The following is a 9012-nucleotide window of genomic DNA, read 5'->3' on the forward strand; positions in this document are numbered from 1 at the left end:
TCAATCGTTGAAATCTTGGGTTCCTTCTTTCCGAAGTATCAGAGTCATAATCTTGACTCTTTCCTTCTTTAACCTGCTGCACCGTAGTAACCTGCTTAGAAGAAGAAGCCGCATGCTTATCCGCAGTTTTCTCCTTTTTAGCAGTAACCTTTGAAGTCGAAGTAACCTTCAAAGGGCAATTCTTTCTCAAGTGTCCTCGCTGTTTACACTTGGAGCATGAGAAGTGACTTCCAGTTTCCTTCTTGTCTGTCATTTTCCTGCAAATCTTCAGAGAAATGTCTGGACAAAAAGTCAGCAACAAAGTTAGATTTACCAGAAATATATTCAAACTTGATTTTATAATCTGCAAACCAAATTTGCCATCTGATTAATCTAGACTTGTCATCCTTTAAAGACAATTTTATAAAAGTTTTTAAATATTTAGAATCTGTCCTTAAAGTAAATTCCTGACTGATTACGAACAATCGAAATCGGTCAATACATTCTTTCGCTGCTAAAACTTCCTTTTCATGAACAGGATAGTTTATTTCAGCAGGATAGAATTTTCCTGACGCATATCGAACAATCCGTTCAATATTATCAGTACCCTTAGCCTTAAGCACTCCTTCCCAATACAAGTGAGATGCATCACTTTCGATAATGAGCTTATCCTCATCATCTGGGAGTTTTAATGGTTTTAACTGCTTTGTCAAGGCTTTGGTCCGCTTAACACAATTAGTGTCTTCAAGTGTCCAAATCCAAGGCACTTTGTCACTAACCTTAAGCGTTAAGCCATTAATTACATTAGCGAGATTGGGCACATACTCACGCATGTAGTTGGCTAATCCAAGAAATTGCTGTAACATATGCTTATCTTCCATTACATTTGGAAAATCCAGCAACTTCTTCGAGATATGTTCTTGGAGTTGGATACCTCCTTCACCTATCTCTACGCCTAAGAACTTCACCTTGTTCTTAAACCATTCTATCTTTCATTCGGATAGAATCATTCCATTATCAAGGAACCTTTTGCTTATCAGTCTAAGATGATTTACATGTTCTTCCTTGGTTTTACTAAAAACCAGAACATCATCAACATAGACTATACAAAAGTTGGATAAGTCCCCAAAAACTTGATCCATTTTCCTCTGGAATATTGATGGTGCTTGCTTAAGTCCAAAAGGCAAAACCATCCATTCAAACAATCCTTTTGGACAGGTGAAAGCCGTCAAAGGAATGCTTGACTCCGCCATCCTGATCTGCCAAAATCCTAACTTTAGATCAAATTTGGAGAAGATTTTTCCAAATCTAGCTTTATTCAAACAAGCTGATTTGTTTGGTATCTTATAAGCATCGTCAATGGTTTTCTCATTTAACTGCCTATAATCGATAACCATCCGCGCTTTACCTCTTAATTGCTCAGCTCTATTCATGACCATGAATGCTAGCGAAGAGTGTGGACTTTTACTGGCGCGTATAAATTGCTTTTCCAGCAATTCCGCTATTTGTTTACTGAATTCCTCCTCTGCATCGGGAGTATAAGGAAAAGATTTGGTCACAATCTTATCATCTTTCCTTTTTAATTCAAGTGAAGCATAAACACCGTTCCTTTCCCACAACTTTAATGGTTGATCATCAAAGCATGGAGAAAGTTCCTCTTTAAAGGATTCCACAAGTTCTTCAATCCTTAAAGAGTTTTCTTGGCTCTTGTTTTCGATTTTCAAGATGTTCTCCTTATGTTTGAATTTATCCGTGCTCTCAGGACATGCACCAGAGGGGTCAACCTCCTGCGATATATCCCGTGCGATCCGGTTTATATGATGACTAGGATACAGTCTTTGAAATAAAACATTACAAGCCTCATCCACTTCTTCTGCATCAGAAGTTTTCAACCACCATTTTTCATTTTCCAAAATTTGGAAAACAATGTGATCTACTTCTTGCCTCAGTTTCACCGGTCTAAAACCGTTTCTGATTTTTGAAACTTAAGGCTTAGCAAGAATAGGGATTTTATGTCCTCCGAGGATAATGTGGTCGTTATCCTAAGTAAAAGGTCTAACTTCTGCTTGTCCTCGCAGAAAGCTATTTTCGAGAATAAAATCTACCTCCAAGTAATCCACTATTAGGACTTCCCTTAGTGTGAATTCTTTCTCGTTTAACAGTACAACCATGTTCTCTACCACATCCGTGATCATACTTTGGCCTCCATCCGCAACCGTATTTAGGATTGGTTTCTCCAATGATTTCCAAAGCTCCTGTGGAAAGCACTGCTTCCTTGTAATACATTTGGTTGCTCTTGTGTCTGTAAGAACATCCAGAGTATATTCCTCATATTCTGGAAAACAAAGTTTTGCACGTATGCATGTATCAATAGTGCCCTGGACTATCGCATGACAATGCATTTCATGACTCATCATCATTTTCGTGCTTGGAGTTTCATCTTCATATACAGGAATTTGCACAGATTTATACCCAACAATTTTCCTGCTACCGCTACTTCCAGCATCACTAGCAGTGTCATCTGTTTCCAGTATATTTTTCCTTGATATGATGAGCTGAACCTCTTTATTCCGCTCTAGAGACTCCGAGTTTCTAGGCGTAGGGAGAGTAACCTCAACCTCATTATCAAGTTCCTGGATTTGAATTCCCGATTTGGGTTTAATTCCACCACGCTGGGCTGCGGTGAATAGTCTAAAACCTATCGTTTCGGCCACGTAAGAGCCTTAGCGTTGACTACCGTAGGTCGAATTGGAATTACAGAATCCTGTCCTGGGCCATGAACCTCAGTATCTACACTGGAGTTCATTCGTATAGCATTAACAAAATTTATCAAACGACAAATCAACCTATACTGAACTGCTATTCCATCACTAGAAGCCATCAAGTCTTCTAATCCCGAAGTATGAATTCGAAGAACCATAATCAGTTTAAGATTTGGATCCGTGAGACTAACCATGTATCCTGGTTTAACAGTCCCATAGGCATCTCCCAAAGCTAAATTAGCGTGAAAACCGCCAACTAAAGCTTTGCTAAATGTAAGCCATCGTCTGTCCAGTAAAGCTACGTGAACAGGTACATTCATTCCTCCACGGAATAGTCCTTGCACACAAATTTGTACAGCACCAAGTTGTACATAGTTGTACTTGCCATTTGCCCGTTTGGCAAGATGTCTAACCTTCTGTAGCCACTCATCATCCGAGAGTATTAATTCACCTTCTTGAGACTGAGATAATGCTACATGAACAGGCTTTTCGTGTACATCTTCCAAGCCTTCAGCTTTGAAGAACCACTTAGAGCGTTTTTCAAAAACTTCTCTAGGTGTTAACCTCGGAATTACCCAAGTCTCTGGGTTACCCGAGTGATCCTCGTAATTAGATGATGAACTAATTACCGAGTTAGGGTTTTCATCTTCATTTCTAATTGGGATAAGATCATCCTTATCGCCAATACCGCTATTCCTAGGATATTCATTAAGACTACTAGTCTGTTGTATGAATATACCTACGCGTTGAAGATTTGAAGATTGTTCCTCAAAAGTCATATCTTTTGAGTTATCCTCTGAAGAATCAAAATCATCAGAGTAATCCGAAACTAATTCATAAACTTCATCATCCGAATTAATTTCGTATCCCCAAACCGGCTCAAATTCAGAAGTTTGGCTTTCCGCGTTGATTTCCAAAAATCATACCGCTGCCTTCTTTTTACCCTTATGAGGGCATTTATCCGCAAAATGATTTTTGTCACCACAAATCCAGCAACAATTACAATCTTTTGCGTTCTTGCCAGATGGGCAGGTAGCACAAAACTTACGCGCTCCGCATTCCTTAGCGTTAAGTCTACCTTTCCCTATGCGCCTAATAAACTTTCCGTGATCTGGAAGATTCCGTTTATTAGTAACAGGTCGTTTTACCATATCACGAAAACGTTTTGGCTTAAAGTTCCTTTTACCGAACGATCCTTTTCGTTTCATATGGTTTTTCCAACCTTGATGTTTAGTCGAACTCCTCGACTCACAGCCATATTGTCCTGGCACTCCATCAAAGTTTTGACAACAAGATTCGTTGAACTCAAGCCTTTTAGCTTCCTTATTCAGCTTGGCGTTCAAACATCTTGTTCTCACGAGTTGTCTAACAGCTTCTATTCTTCCTCCCAAAGAATCAACAACCTGATTCTTTTCAAGTAGAAGCTTAAACGCCTTGTTTGCTACCTTATCCCATCCTTAGGGAAGCTTAGCAAAGAAAGTATTCTTCATGACTTCCTATGTACCACTAGGCAACTGATAAAAATATCGTCTATACTCACAGACGAAATTTTCAAACAGACACATGTCACAAAGCCTAAGCTTTGTTAAAGCTTCTAAGGCAACTACCTCTACAAGATTCCTACTGGTAATAGTTATTCCAGTAAACTCTCTACAGAGCATATCCTTAAAGAGTGCAAAAATAGCTTCGCCATTCTTCAAGTCCCTTACAGTATCTAACAGACCTGTACCAACTTCTAAACTTCTCCAAAAGCTTCTTGCAGCGCCCTGCAATGTGGATCTTAGAAACTTGTAAGTGTTACTGAGTCCAAAGTTCTTATTTTGAATATGAACCCAGTTAACAGTTTCCCATGCTTCGATTGCATCTGTTACATTTGTAACACAATCGATGTTTAGGAAACTTCCGCTAGACGGTATCTCCACCATTCTAGGTATTCCCCTAGGTATAAACTCTGACCTTATCTTTGTGGGATAAGTTTGTTTATATTCGGGTTTGGAGATTTCCTTAAGGAATCCTTTGAAAGAATTTAAAGGATTACGAATGCCTTCAAGGGGATCATTTTTAAACTCAGATTCCTTGAGTCTAGAGATTAGCTCATCCAGCTCCGCCTTTTTAGGACCTGGACCTAGAGTTGATTTTAATCCTCCAGTTTCTTCTCCTTTCCTTTGTTTCTTCATTTCTTCCTCATAATACCTGCTTATTCGCTCAGCATTTGAGGTAGAAATTTCTGGAATACCAACCTTCCGTTTTCCATCCACTTTAGAAACAAAGTCTTCTTCCTTGACACCTTTCATAAAGAGTTTTTCCGCCTTTTCCCAATCACCTTGGGTTTCCTTGGCTACGAACTGTGCATATCCTAGAGGCAATCCGGGATATTTTTCCTGCAAACTAGCCGCGAACTGATCCAAAACATCCTGACCACCCATTGTCAATCTAAATCAGGTCTCAACTCAGTTGCAAAGTCCGACTCTTTATAAGGTTTGGGATCTAGATCCGGCTGGGATTCGCCGTACCAATAAGGAATTACCGCCTCAGCTTTTTCCAACCACTTATTCCGAAGTTCTAGCTCGGCAACTTCAATGGTGGAAATCCGACAAATAAAACACAAAATCTTTGTGCACCCTTGACTAAAAGCCTTCTGAATAACATCCAAAAGTCGCTTAACACCTAGCCAAGTCAGATACTCTTTTCGAATATCTAGGTTGCCGTTACAGAGGTCTAACACAACCCGTTTAACCTCTTGTTCCGTATATCCTTCAATAGGCCACACTTGTTTGATGTCACTTAAAACCAGAGACATCTCCTATCTTACTGACTTAGTAAAATAGTTAGAACACGTTCCAGTGTTTTAACCTTTTGAAGTACAGAATTAACCTTTTCAATCTGATTTCCGATCTGGGTTAATTCTTCGTTTAGAGTAAATATAAGATACACCGTATAATTCACTCTCCTGTCTAAGTTTTCAAGCTTCTGGGTCAAAAGCTCTAACTTATCTACGACAGTATTTAACAAACAGATTTCTGGTTTTACCTCGAGTCCATGATCCAAATGAAAACAAGTCTTATTCATACAGACTTCATCATTCGAACCATTATTCATGCTACCAAGAACTTTCAATAGGTTAACAGGTATAAACACATACCCCCCATCTTCCAAAGCTCTGATATCATTTACACCCAACACATAATATTTGTTATACCCAGTCTAACAAATATTATTACAATTAATAACTAAACAACTTAGTTATTTAATTGGAAGGAAAATTACATAAATTCAGTTAACAGAATAATTCATACCTGGATATCAATCGTCTTGAATAAACCTTTTTCTTTGTCTCGAGTGTACAAATTAAAAGTAGACAAGAGATTGAGAGAATTTTCACAAACTGAAAATATTATTAATTTTCTCTTGAATAAAATGTACAGACACTTCTCGTTATATAGAGAAGTTTCGGACTTCAATTGAAATTGAATTCGTGAGAAAAAGCAAAACAAAACTTACAAAAGTTACAAAAGTCTAAGCTAACGCACAAAGCTTTAAACAATTGTACAACAAGTCTTAAATAAGACTTTGACTAAGCAAAAGAAAAAGTAAATACAACTTTTAGCTAAAACTTAACGATAATGACACTGGGGTCCACATGTCTCCCATGTGCCTTACAAACACGTTATTACAGACGACTAAATTTTTACATTTATTATAAAGTCAACATCCAATGCCTTTTTAAATCTGGATTGTTGAATTCTGTCGGCAACATCCTGGATGTCCACGTGTTATTTCCGTTGTTTGATACACGTCGCATATACGTGTTGGACGTTTACGGTTGTCCAAATTTCCATCCTCTTAGAATTTACTGATCTTTGAAATTATCCGTTTCAATCAGATCAAGAAATTCTTTCAGAGATTCATCCTCTTGGGTTTCCTGGTCATGGGCTAAGACCAACCTTAGAAGATCAATTGTACCTTCCATCAAGGCCTGATTGGGTAGATGGGCTAATTCGAACCCTTCTAACAATGTTAACCCATTTTTCCTCTCTCTAGTTTTCAATTTTCACAGTTACATCCCCAAAATTTCTGTAGTTTTCATTTTTTACAATTACAACCCCATAATCAATTACTCTAAATTCAATTCACATGAACAAATACCAAACACCATAAACAAATACATTATCAGTAATCACTAATACACATAAACAAATACCAACCACAATATACACCTTTACAAAACAACCCACAACAAGAGCACAAATGTCAAAAGCCTATACACAAACACATAAACACCAAGTCACTAGCAAGCAGAAAAACAAAATAGCCACAAAAAACCAGAACAGCAAGTGAGCTACAAATAATCAACAGCCAAATCTTCAACCCAAGTCAAATCTTCAACCCCAAGTTGGCACAGCATAAACTACAACAAGACAAAGCACCAAGAGTTAATCATTAGACTTTATTTTAATGATAATTTTTTAAGAATATGAATTAATCAAAGTCTGATGACTATATCTTTGTTTGTCATACAAATGATATTGCATAGAAAATATATTACTTGTTTGCAACTGAAACTTGCCAGCCAAGTTCAGCATTGTTCTTCACTTAATATAGTTCCACATGACTAGCATATATTAGAAAATGCAGCACCAGCTTGTTTCGAGTATGAAGCTGTGTGTTGAGCACAAACAAAGAGGTCAAACCATGATTTTAGGAGAGAAAATATGGAGATTGAGAGAACAATATACATGTCCATAAAACACCAGTAAAACAAATACTATCTAATTCAAAAAGCCTAACTAATGGCACAACTCGAATAGCAAAGATGCAATTTGTTTCTCCAGTGAAGTGAAAAATTAAAAGAAATGTGCTTCAAAATAATAAGAAGCATAAAACATGAAATAGGAACTAAAAAACTGTCCAAAGAGACCAAACCCAGAAAGCCAAAACATATTAAATGAACAAAGCAAGCAAAACCCAAATAGCAATTGATGGAATAAGCAAAACCCAGATGTAAAAAATGAATAAAAATACAATCTTTGGTAAAAACTCACCGATCTGCAATGATGGAGGTGTGATGGACTCAAAATGAAAAGTAATGAAGAGTGGAGATGGCGACCGTGATGGTGACGGTGACAGTGTGAGAGAGGAGATGTTGACGGCGATGGTGACGATGTGAGAGAGGAGAGTTGCGTTTGTGTGGGAGGGAGGATAGTCAGCGACGGTGTGACGATGTGAGAGAGGAGATGGCGACAGTGAAAGAAGAGAGTTACGTTGCGTCTATGTGGGATGAGAGCCATGAAGAAGGAGAGTCGAACTGATAAGACTTTTAGGATTAGGTATTTCAATTTTTTTTTCTAAATAATAAACGGGTACCCACGGGTTTACCCGTCTAACCCGTTGATAATATAGACCAGGCCGGGTACAACTCCAGAAAGAACAGGTCTAATGCATTAGACCTATACTCTATATTTTTGACCTGGGTATGGGTCGACCTGCGGGTCTGGACCCATTTTGCTAGGTCTATCCATATTCAAGGTATACCACTTCAATTAGATTTCTATTTGTTACCCTTGGATGGATATGAGATCGTCCTAAGCACTCAATGGCTTAGGACCGTGGGCCCCATTATCTAGGACTTTTCCAAGCTTTAAATGCATTTCACAGTTTTAGGAAAAGAGGTATGTTTGCAGGGCTTAGCATCTTCACAAGATAAGCTTGTAGAGGACTTTTGCTCAGAACATGTATTAAAACAAGGGCGTCCAGGGGTGGTCTTGTTACTCAATGCTATAGCTACCCCACGAGTCAAACTGATCAGCGAATCATTACTTGCAATACTAGAGGAATATGCTGACATCTTCTCTAAACCAGATAGCCTGCCACCATCACGTCAGCATGATCATCACATCCCGCTCCTTCCTAGCTTGTCAACGTATGTCCATATTAGTACCCTCATTTCTAAAAAGCGGAGACTGAAAAGTTGGTGAGCGACTTACTAAAATCAAGAGTCATTCGGCCTAGCACAAGTCCTTATTCCTCACCTATGTTATTGGTCAAGAAAAAAGACGGGTCGTGGAGGATGTACATTGACTATAAAGCTCTCAACAAAGTGACCATTAAAGATAAGTTTCTTCTCAAAGTTGGACTTACACTTTAGCTCTTATCAAATTCGAGTCCATCCTCATGATATCCACAAAACAACATTTCGAACACATAGTGGGCATTATGAATTTCTAGTAATGTTGTTTGGCTTGACTCACGCGCCCTCCTCATTTCAAGCCCT

This window comes from Pistacia vera, unplaced genomic scaffold, assembly GCF_008641045.1.
Source record: "Pistacia vera cultivar Batoury unplaced genomic scaffold, PisVer_v2 Contig694, whole genome shotgun sequence".
Taxonomy (NCBI): Eukaryota; Viridiplantae; Streptophyta; class Magnoliopsida; order Sapindales; family Anacardiaceae; genus Pistacia; species Pistacia vera.